This window comes from Taeniopygia guttata, chromosome 10, assembly GCF_048771995.1.
Source record: "Taeniopygia guttata chromosome 10, bTaeGut7.mat, whole genome shotgun sequence".
NCBI lineage: Eukaryota > Metazoa > Chordata > Aves > Passeriformes > Estrildidae > Taeniopygia > Taeniopygia guttata.
In genome coordinates, this window is record NC_133035.1 from 5703340 (window position 1) to 5718815 (window position 15476).

Consider the following 15476-nt stretch of genomic DNA (forward strand, 5'->3'; position numbering starts at 1 on the left):
TTGTGTCCTTCTCCCATAACTGTCTAGTTTTTCAGAACTGTACTGTGAAGGCTGAGGCTTGCAACAGAAATCTTGTACAGACAAAATAAGGATGCAGGCTTAATTACTTGTTGCAGTAAGTAGTACAGTGCCATGGCAGCACTTGTTTGTAGATTATTAACTTTCATTTAATAAGTAAGGTAAATTTCATTTTCATTCTTTGTATTTCAATGTTGTAACTTACAATATCTTTCAGAAATAATACCATATAGGCAGTTCAGAGTGGAATGTGATGATACTTAATAACATATAGAAATGCTTTACTGATTGTATAGTGAAAATATTAAATAATACACTTGATGCCATTGTTTAGGTGAAAAGTGTTAATGTGTACATTACAGTACTGTGAGTCAGAGCACACACCTTCTAGCTGGCGGTCACAGAACCCACAGAAGTGAAGAAGGTGCCTGTATGTTTCAAAGTAGCTGCACAAAGATAGTGTTGACTCTATAGCTCATTTCTAAACAAGAGATTTTCTTTGGGCTAGGACATTCCCCAGGTGAGATACCTGCAAATGAGGAAGAACAAACACACTGAGGCAGTTAACAGCAGCTAACCCTTAGTGAAAGGGCAGGTGAGTTGTGGTTTCCTTTGGGCAGGAAGGAGTCCATCAGGTGCTCACCTTAACTGGGGCTCTGCTTTCTAACTCTTCTGCCTGCCACCAGTGAGGCATTTTTAGCTCTCAGGTCTGTTTTTTTTTTCCTTGAAGCTGTGCTCCAGCCAGGGTCCCTGGTTTGGAAAAAGCTGTATTCAGTAAGGGCTGCCTAATTCTGTCCTTAAGGGCCACCAAAATCAACAGTAGTTTTCTGAAGTAGGATCTTAGAGTTCTCACACAGGCGGGGAGTAGAACTGGTGGTGCTGCACTGTGTGGGTACAGCTCAAATAGAGAGCATCCAGAGAACAGAAATGTTTAATGAGAAAAACTAAGGCAAATAAATTCAAATAGGGAGGAAACGAAGAGGGAGAAGAAGGCTAAGTATGTAAAAGACAATAGCAGCAGCAAAGAGTCACTTTGAGATACTTAGTGCAAACACTGTCCTAGGTTTGGAAACCCTCTCTGAATTTCTCAAAGCTGTCTTGAGGAGATACATCATATATGTTGTGGACTATGCAGCATCTTTTGTCGAGATTACTAGAAGGACTTTATGTAAGTAGTGAATGACATAATTAAAAACACAAAAAGCATTCTTATTCTGAGTGAGCCATGGGGCAAGGATACAGGGTTCCAAGGGGGCCTTTCCCAACCCCAGAGCTCACTGCTTGTAACCCAGAGAATTAGCTGTGCTGTACAAAGTGTCCATTGTATTCTGCACGCACACTGTTCCTGTACATTTCCAGAGATGTAATGCACTGTAGGAAGTAAATGGCACAATTACAGACAAAACCTGTGGAGGATGTCTCAGAGAGAATTTGAACAACAAAACATCACACTCTTAATTAGTATGTTCCATGTAGTAAATAAAGATGCTCTGATAAGAGAGGGAAGGCTGTGAAAGCTTGACTGTAAATTTTGCTTAAGTGAAGACTGCATTTACCTTGTGGGAATATTTCCTGTGAATGGTTTATGCAGTATTAAGAATAGAGAAGTCCTGCAGTTTTGTATTCAGGGGGAAACTGCTGGAAGAATCTCATGTCTCTTGCTGCCTGCTAGAATAGGCTCACCATGTCACCTTTCTTTAATTCTCCCATTTCTTTTCAACACCCCTCTTGCTGTTCTGACGTAATTCTGTTTCATTTAGATCTGATTAAGTATTTGCAGAAGTGCATCTTTCCAGCAAGCTGGTGGAAACCCCAGGGCTGCGGTTCAGAGACAGAAGAGGAACAACTAGCACTGTGGAGTTTTAGCATTCTGTTGCATCTGTTTATATGGATTATCCACAAGTAACCCATCAACTAAGACAGCCTGTTTAATTCTCTGATCACAGAGACTTCAGACTCTGCATAAAAATTCTTCAAGGGCTCTTGTCCTCCAGGAAGCCTGGGACTTCTGGTGTTGGAAGCAGTGCAGTGCTGGTAGTAGTTGTGGGCTGGAGCACAGTCCCACCTGCTACAGCTCTTGCTGTTAAAATAAGTAGGAGACACAGGTGTTTCCCATTTCAGCAGATGATGAGTGAGGCTGAGATACAGGAGAGAAAGTAGTGAAAAACATTTGTCTCCTAAAGAGCTGGGTGTGGAGGAGCAAGAAGAAGAGGTTTAGTTTTCCATGGAGGCAAGTGAAGAAGGTTGGTTGTGTGAGTGCTGGAGTGGAAGAAGACCTGTTCCTTTCAGAGCAGGGCTCTTGGCTAAGAGAAGAGGGAGAGCATCTGGTGCTTGGCTTACCTGCAGTGAGAGAAGGGGGTGAGTCAGGGGCTTGGAAAGATGGAACAAATGTCTTTGATTTTTATCAGCCTTCTGCCCATTACTTAATTTAGCTGGTAGCTATCAGGGAGGGGAAAATGATAGTTTCTCAGAGTAGCAGAAGAGGAGTAATTTGTTATGCTGGTTGTCATGACACCCTCCCCCCCAAAGTATTTTAGAAAACCACCATTAAAATGTTGAAATGAATAAAGAAGTGAGTCGTGTGGGACAAAACTTGCTATCTTTAGGTAAAAGCTTGCTGCATTCCTGTATCATGTGGATTATTGGGTAATCTTCTGCTGGTTTTGAATGTTTGCTAGAAATTGAAATTCAGTAGTGAAAGGCCGTTGAGACATTGCTTCTGTAGTAAGACGTGTGTGAATGCAGAGCCTTTGAGTCTGTGATCCATTCACTGCCATTTAGGGAGGCTGGGAGCACAAGGGCTACATAATTTGGCCTTTTTTCCCTTTTGGTATATAGGGTAAAAATTTAAAAAACATCTAAGTAATTACTTACCTTCCCTTTTGACATAATATCTTGAGTTTTCCACTGAGATTAAACCCTCAAGTTGCCAGTTATTTTCAGAAATAGTTTATATTCTAGACTAATTGAGGGTTACAGGGAATTATTCTTATTTTTACATATTCTTGGTAGGATTCATAGTCTAAAGAGAAACAATAAAAACAAGAGCTGTGATTTCTGATCAACTTTGTACCTAAGGGTTGTGATGCATTTTGTTCATTGTGCTGCAAGAGCGAACCAGCAATTCTTACCAGGATCTGACAAGTGGCACATGCAGTGAGAAGAGAGGAGGATGAAATGTGAGAGAGGCTGCCAGTCAGCACAGCAGCTTTGTGCAATGTATTTCAGGCCACTTGGTCATGAGGAGTTGTGCTCTTGTTATCTGTGACAAGGAGCTCATGCTTCACCAGGAGCAGCTGTGACTGGCAGTCGGGTGAGTGCAGACAAGCCAGCAGGAGTGCACTACAGCAGGGGAAGGAGGAAGAGTGAATGAAGACCTGAGAGTACTTGTAACAGCAGAGCTGAGAGCTAAGGAGCAGAAAATGGCACACAAAGTGAAGGATTTGGGAGATTATTGTTTGAGTATTGCAGTATTTAATGGATGTATGATCTGTCCTTTTTCTTCCTGTCCCTGCAGCAGATAGCAGTAGGTAGCAAATACCTATGGAGGGATAAGGCAAGCTAAATGGGTTTCACATTCTTGGTTTCAAGTCTGTAATTGAATCAAATGTTCAGATGCATGGCTCTGACTCTGTGTAACACTGAATTAATTGTATAAAGTATTTGCATTCTTCTCCCCCATCTCCTACTGCCACTCACAGAATAAATGTAGGAAATTTTGAAATCTTTTGTTTAAACCTGTGAGTGCTGCTCAGCAAGCAACAATAGCCTCTGGACTATATACGAATATCTGTATCTAAGTTTAATGATACTGAGTCAGTGAAAAAAAGAAGTGGGCTGACTTTGGTAACTGGAAGGTGGATTAAATCATGCAGTGGATATCCATTATTGCCAGTTGTCTGCTGGTAGAATGGAGCTTCAAACCAGAACTTGTTCTTCAGGAAGTGCTGACATTATGAGGTAGATGATATGTACAAATGTGTTTTCCCATTACTGGAGAATGAAATATAACCTAGAGGTGTTGCAAACTCCAGCTTTAAGCAGTGTTATCTTTTATAGCATATGCTCTTGGGGGTGTGATACCTGAAGCTGAGGGTTTGTTTAAGGAGCAGCTAAAAGCTTTGGCCAAAGTCCCGGTATTTTGATAAAACATGAGTACTCAATTGGCAGTGCTGTGACAGGAAGGGCAGCAAGTGACCTTGTTGCAGAGGCCCAGGATGGCTGCTGGAGGCATATGAGGGGTATTGCTGGAAAGAAAAAACTGCCTAAAAATCCCCATGAGTACCTGGAGGAGGGCCAGCGTCTACTGAAATTGCTGAATAAAGTAGGCAGTCAAAATTGCAGTCAAGCCTGGATAAAAACTGTGCTTGCCAAAGCCTTAAAGTATAGAAATCTTCTGCCATCCCTGCCCCAAGTCTGTCAAAGGGCTGTGGAATGTGTTTTCCCTGTGTTTACTGCTCCATGCAGTTTAGTCTAATGCTGGCATTGGAGAACTGTAGCAGGCATTCCTGGTTGGTTAAAGTAAGTGGTATCCATGGCTTGGGGAAGGAGTGCTTTTCAATCTCTGCCAGGTTTCTTTGTTTCTCATGGATCAGCACTAATTGTGCTGCAGTTTATCCTTGTGCAAGTGTGGGTTCTCCAAGAGTACTAGTCTATACATCCCCACCACTTCTGCCTCAGTGCAGTGAAACTGTACACCAAGTCCATTGTCTAATTGTTTCTCCACTCCTGATTTCTAAAGCTGAGACACTGAATAGAGGCAATTCTTCTAGCTCTGGCTTCATGCCTCTTAGCAAACATGTAATTCCTGCCATTTACTTCAGTTTTACTCTTGGCTGAAATTTGAATGTACAGCACAGGGTTATTTCACAATTTTTTTCTCCCATGGGCTGGTCTGATTATGGAGGATCATCCTCACCAATTGGATAATTTTTGTGTGCTGAGTGGTGGAAGTGTGCAAGTTGGTTGCATGCATGGTGCTTGCATCTCATCTGTGCATGAGCTGTGGGCAGTGGGAACTGTTCCCTCCTAATAAAGGCTAAACCAGCAGTGTGAGGCTGCTGCTGATTTTGGGAGTAGAGGGGTAGAGCATTCTGTGTGCCTTCCATTCCAGACAGTACAATACAATGGTGGATTTCATGAATCTGACCCCTGAAAACTTGGGGCAATTGCATGTCCATAGACTTTTGCTTGGCCAAAAAGTGCTTGGGATTTAAACTGTTGTAGGATTTGGGATGTGATCCTTCTCTGCAATGTGAAATACAGAGGCACAAATGAAAGAAGAGCTGCTTAACCCATGCCGTGTTTTCATCTTTACTGCCAAGAACTAGATCTGCTGCTGAATCTCAGGTTTGCCATCTCACTCTATGGTTTGAGGGTAAGCAGATCTTAACCTCTGAAGAGCTTGCATAATACTCAGGTAGAAAGGCATTTCTGGGAGTCTCCCTTGTTACATTTGTTGTTTATTTCTAGTTGGGAGTATCAAGCAGAAATGTTCTGAGGCCGTGTCACACATTTGCTCCATGTCCAGTGTTTCTACATATCACCACATGTGGTTCAGTGATCCTTCACCATGTTTGACAGATGTATTCCTTTCCAATGCCTCACACCTAGGTGTTCTGTTTCCAAGGAGGATGATTCTCAAGATTATTCAGCCCATTCAAAGTGACAAGACAAACTGACCCCAACCCTTGAAAAATAACCAGAGCAAAGAGATTTTGTTGATTTCTGGCCCTCTCCTTTCCCCTCAAGCCAAACCATTTATCTTCTAGCATAACATCATAATGGTAAAGGATGCTAACTAGTATGAGACTTGGTGGTTTCCTCTGAGAAAAAGTTTTAAAATTCCACGATCTTCATCAGAATTTTCCAGATAGATTCTAGCTCCTGTCTATTTTGGGCCACATGTTTGTGTCTACCAGGCTCATTAATCCCAAACATTAGAATAAGCAGTTGTTTCGTGCTTTACTCTAAGATCATACTCATATTACTTGTAAATACTCCTAGTAGAAAGTTTTTTAGAGACGGTGTATTTTGTTTTGCTAGTAGCCAGAGTTTCTGGAGGAGTGGAGAGTAATGGGGTGGAAGTGGTTACCAGACCTTTGAATTGTAGACTATATAGATATAAGAAAGTTACTTATCAGTTAGATCCTCAAGTGACTTTCAATTTTTTTATTTCAGTAGTCAGGGATCAGTGCTGTGGGAGGCAGACACTGGCTGCAGTAACACTTGTTTTTCTGTTCTTGTGGTTACTCTTTAGGGTTAGGCAATGTTTATTTCCCGGCATAACTGCTCAACAGCCTTCCTTTTAAAGCTGTCAACACATGCTAATAGGTGTTTGAGGAACTGCTGCTATAGTATGTACTGGTTACACTGTTGGTTTCTTAAGTTCAGTTACTTGTATGCTGTAGGTTAAAGAACCTCAAGAATGTCACTGTAAAATGTATACAAACTCAGCTGTGTAATTAGTCTTTGTGTTTAAGCCTGCACTGTACTTACTGTTCGAAACACTTTGCTGCACTGCTGCATTAAGGCTAAAGATTTGTAAATTAATAACTTTCATAGTTTCAAACCCAGTAAGGCTTCTTCTAGCTTTGCTTTTCCTTAAAAACACAAGGCTGGGGGATGACTGGATGGGGTAGTGTGTTATGTCCCTGCAGAACAAAAGCATATCTTGTTCTAATACTTTCATGTAAAAGCTATCAGATTTGCTTGCATAAAGACAGACTTGAAGCCAATCTCTGTCTTTGAAGGGCCACCAGACTCTGCACTCCACATAAACAGTGAAATGTTTGTGTCTGTCACTGTATCCTACTACACTAGTGGTTCTTCATTCGCTTTATGATCAAATCCAAGTTTTCTCTCTGTATGCAGTGCTGCCTCAGTAAACAGCACTGGCAAACCCACATTGACTTAAATGAGGCAAACAATTTCAAGTTTTGTGGTTTTTTTCAAATCCCCTTATATGCTTGTTACAGCTTGTATCAAAGACCTCTTCCTGTATCTTTGCCTCCTGGATTCCTCATCTATTTTTAAGTCTATGTTCTTTCCTGCATCTATTTTAACTCTGTTACTGTACCATTTAACCCCTGTGGGATATGGAGCTTGTGGGAAAGAAATGGCGTATTACAAAAAAATTACATTGGTTAATCTTTATACTCCTCCAAAGGTTTCATGGCACAGGACATGCAGAAACCCTGATTAGGGATTATGCATTTGTTTGTCAGCAGCTGTAATATGAACTTATGAAGAAATACTTAGTAAGGGTGTCATACTGTGTCTGCCTGATCTCTCTGCCTGGACTAATGCCTATGCAAAATATGTAGTTTAATGCCTATGATTCAGGATTTACCCACAGTTCTGAAATGTCTTCCTAATAGGACATGTACTGGTTTAGACTTGTTATGGAAATTCTTTTCCCTCAGGAGTATCAGCGTCCCTGTGCTGTGAAAAAGTAAATAATATTCAAGCCTTGGGTCTCTTATATGTATTTTGTACAACAGTTCCCCCAGGGATTCCTATGAACTTGTCACCTTCTGCTTGTATTACCTAAACTGCTTGAACTTGTGTTACCTTCTATTTCTTCTTGATTCACTTTGTCTCAAGTTCCAAACAAGACTGGAGAAGTATTTAATAAGACTTAATTCAGACTTTGGAGGAGCAAGACTGGAAACAAAAAGTTGCATTTAAAACAATTCAGTTCTATTATAAATTTAGCAACTAGATGGCTCTCTAGTGACTTAACCTCTCCTATGCATAATCATAATGACATTTCTCATCTTTGGGAGCTGGAAATTAGCATTCATGGCAAAAATGTCTTCCAAGTGTTTACAATAACTCCAAGTGACATTTGCTTTTCTTTAGGATTAAGTTTTGGGGCACAAGTATGAATTATGTTGATGTGGGGTTTCCTGTATTGCAAACAGTGATTCCTTCCTATCCCATGCCTATTTAGCCAGGCAGTGTGTTAATGCAGCCAAACGTTTCTTGATCAGTTGTTCTGCCCAGCTGCTCCCATGGGGATGTGTTTCAGTGCCAGGTGGTAGCTGCTGGAGGTTATTGTGCCCATCCTGACTGCAGGCTCTATCACTATCACTTGCTGCTTTGGTGCAGTTCAGGAAAGAGCAGCCAACCCTCCTCCACCAGGTGAAAGCCATTGCAATTCTAGTTTTAGATATTCCATTTCCATTATAAATTGCCTTAACATTGGAAGACTGACAGGCTGCTTTGGTCCAAACCTTCAGAAGCTAAATTTTCAAAAACTCTTGCTTTCAGCAACACCTTACAGTGTCTCAGGGGTTGTTTCCAGAGCAGTTAAAATTATTTCCTTCATAAGGAACACTTTTAAATCATATAAGTTTGCTCATAGACATATCTTGTCTGTTATGTTACTTGAATCTAGGAAATGTGCCACTGAAATAATAAAGTCCCACTGAAGTTCATACATGCCATGTTTGCTTTTCTGAGTAAAGCCAGTAAGATGCCAGATCTCCCGTGTGGCCTTTGGCAAGCCATTAATCTCAACTATTTCAAAACTTTCCAGTCCTTTTGGACTTTTTATTTTGGATGCCGAGTTGGAGGCTGCTAAATCAAGTACAAAACTTTCATGGCTTCCAGCTGGATCTGAGGTGGTTTGCACAGCCAGTGCTTAACTTATCCAAAACTGCACAATCTAAAAGTAAATAACATTCTGGCAAATGTTGGGTTTTCCAGCCTGACCTCCACAGCCTCACCCACAACAGCAGGGTGACACCACCACCTCTAATGCTGCTGCCACATGGTCCCAGGCCATTCTGAGAACTGAGCTCTGTTAGGCAGAGAGACTTCTGAGCTTGGTATTACTGCAGTACAAGCTGCTGCTTATAGATACCAAAAATCTGAAGAATAAAGAATATTGTGCACATTCCTTGATACTATAAGGAACTAAATTCTCTGCTATATTTTAGTTCAATGTCAGCCATTTCCTATCAATTTAACAGATTCCAAATAGCTCATGCAGCTCATTTATTTAAATATATGATATACACACATCTTTTATTTATCACTAAATTGCCTCAGTTTTTTCAGTTCTTCTTTCCTGTTGACCTCCCAGTCAAAGTTTTCTTCCATGCTTTCCTATTAACTTTATTATTGTCTGTTTGTTGAAAAATTTTCTTATTCTTCTAGAAATGCTGAATGCTTTTTGCCAGTCATAACACCTCCTCTGTATCCTGTTTTTTTTTCTTTTGTTTTCCTTCTCTTTTAAAGATTGCCCCCATCTTTTTCTGTTACCATTCCTATTCATACATATGTGACTAAAGTTTAGTAATCAAAATACCATGTTTTCCCCAAGTAGGAAGGTTAGTTTATCTCTGAATTTGTTTGGGCTAAGTAGATTGTTTTGGTTTTTTATTTGATTGAGACTTCCTTTCTCAGCAATATGTCTGCTGTTGGGTTCACCATGAAGATGTAATTTAACTGCATATAAATTTCCACTCTGGGAGCTGTGGTGCATTATTTTCAGCATGCTGGAGTTTGAACTTTGGTGTTGCCTCTGAAAAGTATGTATGTAATTTCAAAACCAAAAGAATCCTATTAGTTGAATTAGATGTTCCTCGTCAAACATCTTTACATGCTTTGCACAATACTATGTGTTGATGAAGCATTGTTCATAACTTGGCAAAGGCCTCTTAAAGATTGTTGGCCAGAACAAGCTGGTTTTAACAAGAAAAACAATAGTTTTGAAAAGTTTCAAATAAAATGTGTATTAATCCAGACAGACTCTACTATAATTCTCTTCTTGTTTGTAGAGGCTTAAATAATTTAGCTGCTATACTTCCACAATCCCAGCCCAGCAGGGTTTCACTTCACATTGGTGCAAAGGTGCAGATTCATTTAAAAGCTGGTAACGGAGCATTCCAGCTCATGTGTATATGGTTGTATGGCATAGAAAACTGGAAAATTAAAGGTCTTAGTTCCAGTCTGGTTGACTAAAGATACCATAACTTGCCAGAAAATCACATGCACTAAATAAATTTACCAAAATATATTGTCTGCCATAAGGGTATTCTGGCAAGCAGGGGTAGGGGATGGAACATCACATTTGCCTCTAATTCTGAAGTGTGCTTTAACACTTGGTAGGTGAAGAGTTTGGTTTGTAGAAAAAATGGAATGGTATTGGTAAATCTCATGTGATTTTTCCACCTACAGTGTAGCTGGTCAGCTAAACACTTAAAAGGCTGTGAGATGGCAATAATTACAGTAGCAATTATAAACTCTGTATCTGTGTGCATCCTTATTGTAACTGCATGATGTAAAACACAAAGGGCAGCATGCTTTAACTGTAATGTGATTACTTCTTTTCTTCCTGCATACAAATTTCAATGTGAGAAATAATCCCAAACCCATAAAAAGTGAGAGTATGTATGTATCTCTGTATGGCCAAGGAGGTGGAGATACAGAAAAAGAGCTGTTGGTATAGAATTCGGTCTGTTCCCTTCAGATGGATCAAAACAGCCAAGTTCAGATTTCTGTCTGTGACAAGCATGGTCACATGGACAAGCAGCAAGAAAATTGAGTAAAAGGTAGCATAATTATTACAGAAAAATTCGTATGAGAGTTTTATTGCTGTTGTGATTAAGTTAATTTCTCAGAATGTTAGCAACAATCCTGCTAGGAGTAAAATAGCCAAGCAATCCTGATGCAAGAGACAGATTTCCAGCTGGTTGGCACATGGAGTTCATTCTGTTCTTATTTTGGCTTCTACACATGGTTGGGCTTGAGTGAGTAGAAAGAAGAAGAGTTGTCAGCAGCTTATGTTGAAGTGTGCAGGCCACAAAGTGAGGACTTAGGGAAGCACGAATGTTGCTGACTACATCATAAATTTAATCATCTTGCAAAGTTCAAGGTTGACTTAATTTAGCCAGGCAGAGGGCCAAGCCAGTAATTTCGGTTTAAGCCCTAAAGATTGGATGTAGTGTACCAAGTTTTGTGGCTTGTGGAGAGTGAGGGAGAGGTGGAAATCAGCAATTAATGTAGTTTCCTAGTGAGTTGCACAGCCAAGTATAACTCTATAGTCCCTTTCATGGAATATGGATTCCAGCTCTCAGTGACCTTCTGGTGAAATTATTGCTGAGCTGCAGATTCAGACATAGGAGTGTGCTGGATGCTTGCTGTTTTGCAGGTAGGGCTTGATAAGATCAAAGTCCTGCCTGGTAAGGTTTTTACCTTGGTTAGAGCGCGTGTTTTGCGTTCCGAAGATACAGGGTAATGTCTCTCTGATCTTAGCAGAAGTTGAGAAGCTTTGAAGGTCATTGTTTGAGTTATCCCAACCTTTTAAATTACAGTGCAGATGACATCAGAGGGGCACACTCTCTCTTCAGCAACTTTCTGACAAAATCATCGCCCTGTGAAATGGAAATTTCCATTCCTGATGTATGTACCTAACTGCAAGTGGTATTTTGTCAGTCATGACCTACTCTAGGCAACCTTAGGCAGAAGTACTGGTATAGGAAAGGTTAAACCTCAGAAACTTTTGCTTCTTGATCTTCAGATACGTTCTCTTTTACATTTCCTGCTGCTAAAAATGAGGGAGTATGCAAAATGTGGGTGATTTTGATATTCGGCATATCCTTGTTTACTAGGCTCCATCTCAAGGATTGCGTGGAATGTGACGCTAAAGCCACGGAGCGGGAGGACCCGGAGAAGGAGCAGCCGGGGGCCGGTGGACACGCCGGGCAGGGGCAGGCGGGGCCGGGCCGGCGTTGCCCGTTTAAGCGGCGGCCGCCGCTGTCCTCGCGTGCCCCGGCGGGCCCCGCCCGGCCGCGCTATTTATAGAGAGGGGCGGGGCCGTCCCCACACGCGAGCGCCCGCCCGGGCCCGGCACTGCGGGGGTGCCGCGTCTCCCTGCGGGGGGACAGCGGGGGTGTGTGTCCCTTCTCCCTGCGGGGGAACAGCGTGGGTGTGTGTCCCTTCTCCCTGCGGGGAACAGCGTGTGTGTGTGTCCCTTCTCCCTGCGGGGGGACAGCGTGTGTGTGTCCCTTCTCCCTGCGGGGAACAGCGGGGGTGTGTGTCCCTTCTCCCTGCGGGGAACAGCGTGTGTGTGTGTCCCTTCTCCCTGCGGGGAACAGCGTGTGTGTGTGTCCCTTCTCCCTGCGGAGGGACAGCGTGGGTGTGTGTCCCTTCTCCCTGCGGGGGGACAGCGTGTGTGTATGTCCCTTCTCCCTGCGGGGAACAGCGGGGGTGTGTGTCCCTTCTCCCTGCGGGGAACAGCGGGGGTGTGTGTCCCTTCTCCCTGCGGGGGGACAGCGTGGGTGTGTGTCCCTTCTCCCTGCGGGGGGACAGCGTGGGTGTCCCTTCTCCCTGCGGGGCAGCGCTGTGTGTGCCCCTTCGCGCAGGGAACGGGCGGCGCCTCCCCCCGAGGCTTGTGCAGCTCCCGCTGAGCAGGGGAAGGAGAGCGAACAGCGCTGCTCTGCAGGCCAGGCAGCCAAGGTTTCTGACCTGTCCCCTGAGGAGAGAACACTGTCTTCTTCCCTTCCCTCCGTGTTTCTTTCTCCCGGGGGTTTGGCACAGGAATCTCCACCTGTTTTAACTGCAAATGCTGGATTTTCCCCTTCTTTCTGGTCAGTGGGAAACATGTAAGAAAAAGGCCGACATGTGCTCACTGAGCAGTCCACCCACGCTCTGAGCTGTGGAGAAAGGAATGGAATGCTTTCCTTTTGCAGAGGGATATCATTTACTACACACAAACCATACTTTGTAAAACCAGTGAGGAGCCTTTGTCTCACTGTAGAGGCTGTGTAACTGTGTAATGTATTTGTATATCCCCCATAATCAAAGAGAAAAAGAGGCTGTGCTGAATAAGACATAGGAATTGCCATACTGGATTAGAGCCATCTGCTTCAGTATCCTGTGTGAACCCAGCCAGAAGAAAAGCACTGGTGAGGAAGGGAATGTGCATCTCCTTTTTTTTTTTTTTTAACTTCAAAAATACTGCAGTATATTGCTGCGTATTACAAAAATTATTTCAATAGTTAGCATGCACATTGGAACCTTAATTTCTGTTTGCTTATTATTTCTATGCAATGATAAAGACTCCTGTTAGTAATTTTAAAATGGCATTATTTCACTCCAAGTCTGCTGGAGTATGGGAACAGTTTCCCTTCCCTCATGGTACTTTTGTATTGCCACTGTTTTTAACAAAGGATAAATCTAGTCAGAAACTCCATCTCTTTCAATAATAGAGATGGGGGAGCAGGGGTCCACATCTGCTGCTTTCAATTTTGCACCTTTTCTACAAGTCTTAATCTGAAAAGCAGCAGGTTGTTACCACTTTATGGAACAGCTTCCCTCCTCCTTTCCCCTGGAGCACAACTGGATGCACTCAGCCACCCAGCCCTTTGGCAGGAGTGGTATCTCTCTGATCAGCAACTGCCCGAGTGTGACAGGCATTGAAAATAAGGCCAATTGCTTTAATGCCTCTGCCAGCAAAGCCGTGTGAGAGCAAATGAGCATGAGTCACTGAGTTGGAGTGGGTTAGGAGAATCTGAGACACTCGTTTTTACAGCTTTCCCTGGGTATTAGGGGGTGTACTCGCTTTTCAGGACAAATGTTGTATTCCTTCCCATACCCTTTGCTACCAACTCTAATATAAAACAAATCAACCAGGGGCAGAGAGAGAGTTTACCTTGGAGGTATCTAAGGTGAAGAGAGCAAAAGTAATCTCTTAAGTGCAGGAACGCCCTCAGCACTTTAAACCACAGCATTAGAACAGGAGTCTCAAGTGTGCATTTGTAATGCTTTTGCCCTTTGCTCTTCAGAGAATTGATTTGCTCCACAAATACTTTATGAACCTCTTGAGACTGTGGCACCATGTTATTCTTCAAAAGCGTTCACTAGTAAATTCCCACTGGATTAGAGCGTGGGCTTCTGTCACAACATGTTAAATAACCATAGGCAAATGCTGTCTCCATAAAAACAGGTCTGTGTGCATCATAGAACCACACACAAAAACAGCTGAGACACGATAAAAAGCTCAATCTTGTATGAAAATAGTGAGAGGGTTGAGTGCCCTGTGTGTTCTGAAATGGACAAACAAAATTAGTAAGTCATTCAAGGGTAGCCTTGTTTGTACCCTGTGTGTGCTGGGGTGTCATCTTTTCTTTGAGTAATTGCCAAATTGAGCACAGCTGAACCAAATAAACTGAGGGCTACGTATCCACAGACCTTTATTTTGCTGAGTAGTAGCAGTCACTGCACTGAGACTGGTCATCTCACTATGTTGCCAGAGGGGATTTTCCTGATAAACTTTATAGCATGGGGAATTTTGGTCTGGAGTTTATAGTTTGTCTGTTGTAAAGCTGAAATACAAAATAGTATTTGTGAATGTAAAAAGAACTTAACTGCTTACTGCAGTTCCATGTGTCAATAAGAATACCTGTGCTGCAGGCCTGATTGATCTGCTGGATACCCGTTCTGCCTTTGGCTTCAGCAGAGTAACAGTAACTTTCTTTCATGTTAGCCTTGCTGAAAATCATTCTCCTGGGGGCTTAAAAACATGAGGAATCTTCTTTTTTCCACTGGCTTTTGCTTACTGTTTTCAGCATGCTCCTCTTTTGGGCTTCTCCCAGGTGCCAGTTGGTAGCACACTGCAGGGGAGATGGGCAGTGCTTTTTGCTCAGTGGTAACATTTTGGCAGGTAGAGCGGAGGTTTGGCCTTTGGTAGACTTGGGCTGCTGTGGCTTTATGGTGCAGCTCTCTCTTCGCATAGAGACTGGTCAGGTACAGGCTTGATGTCATCCTGCCATCACACCAAAACACCAAAGAGAATTATCAGTGAACTAACAAAGGAAACACAGTAAACCAAATCCTAATTCTTCAAAGGACAGCAATCTTCTGGTCCTTTCAGAACTCACTTTCAGCAGCTTACACTCTCACTTTTTGCTCTTGAACTAATTTTGTAATCTTTGCTTTTGGACTATTTGGCTGATTATTATTTTGTGTACTATGAAAAATACTTTAGATGTCACTTAGTTCTGCTCCTTGTATAACAGATGATCTAGTGACATCATTGCTCAAATGTTTTTGTGTCATGATGGTATGTCCTTAGTCAAGCAGTCCCACCAAATTTGATGGGAGTCATTCGGTAAGTTCATTTGTGTTGCTCACACTTTGATGCATATTTCACTGCAAATAATTGCCCTTGATGAAGTGTTGCATTTTTAATTTACAATCTGAATCTTTAGGGACTGAAGAAGTTTTTCAGAGTCATAGCTGAAAATATCTATGGGAAAAAACAAAAGGAAGAGAAGATTATAGTTAGGAAAAAGGAGTAAGAGGTCAGAAGTTCACAGTTGATGGTAAAATGGGCCATATGTCCTTTTAATCCCCATTCAGGAGATAAGTAAAGATCTGTGTCAGACTCCTTTTTAGACATGTTTAGAACCACAGAAGGAAGGGATACATTTAGCAGTGTCTCTCAG

General features: G+C 42.3%; 1 protein-coding gene across 5 annotated transcripts in view; it reads left to right on the forward strand.

Moving 5' to 3' along the window:
• Positions 1–15476, forward strand: part of TRPM1 (transient receptor potential cation channel subfamily M member 1) — a 125230-nt gene that overhangs the window by 19023 nt on the left and 90731 nt on the right. The gene's annotated exons all lie outside the window — the stretch shown is intronic.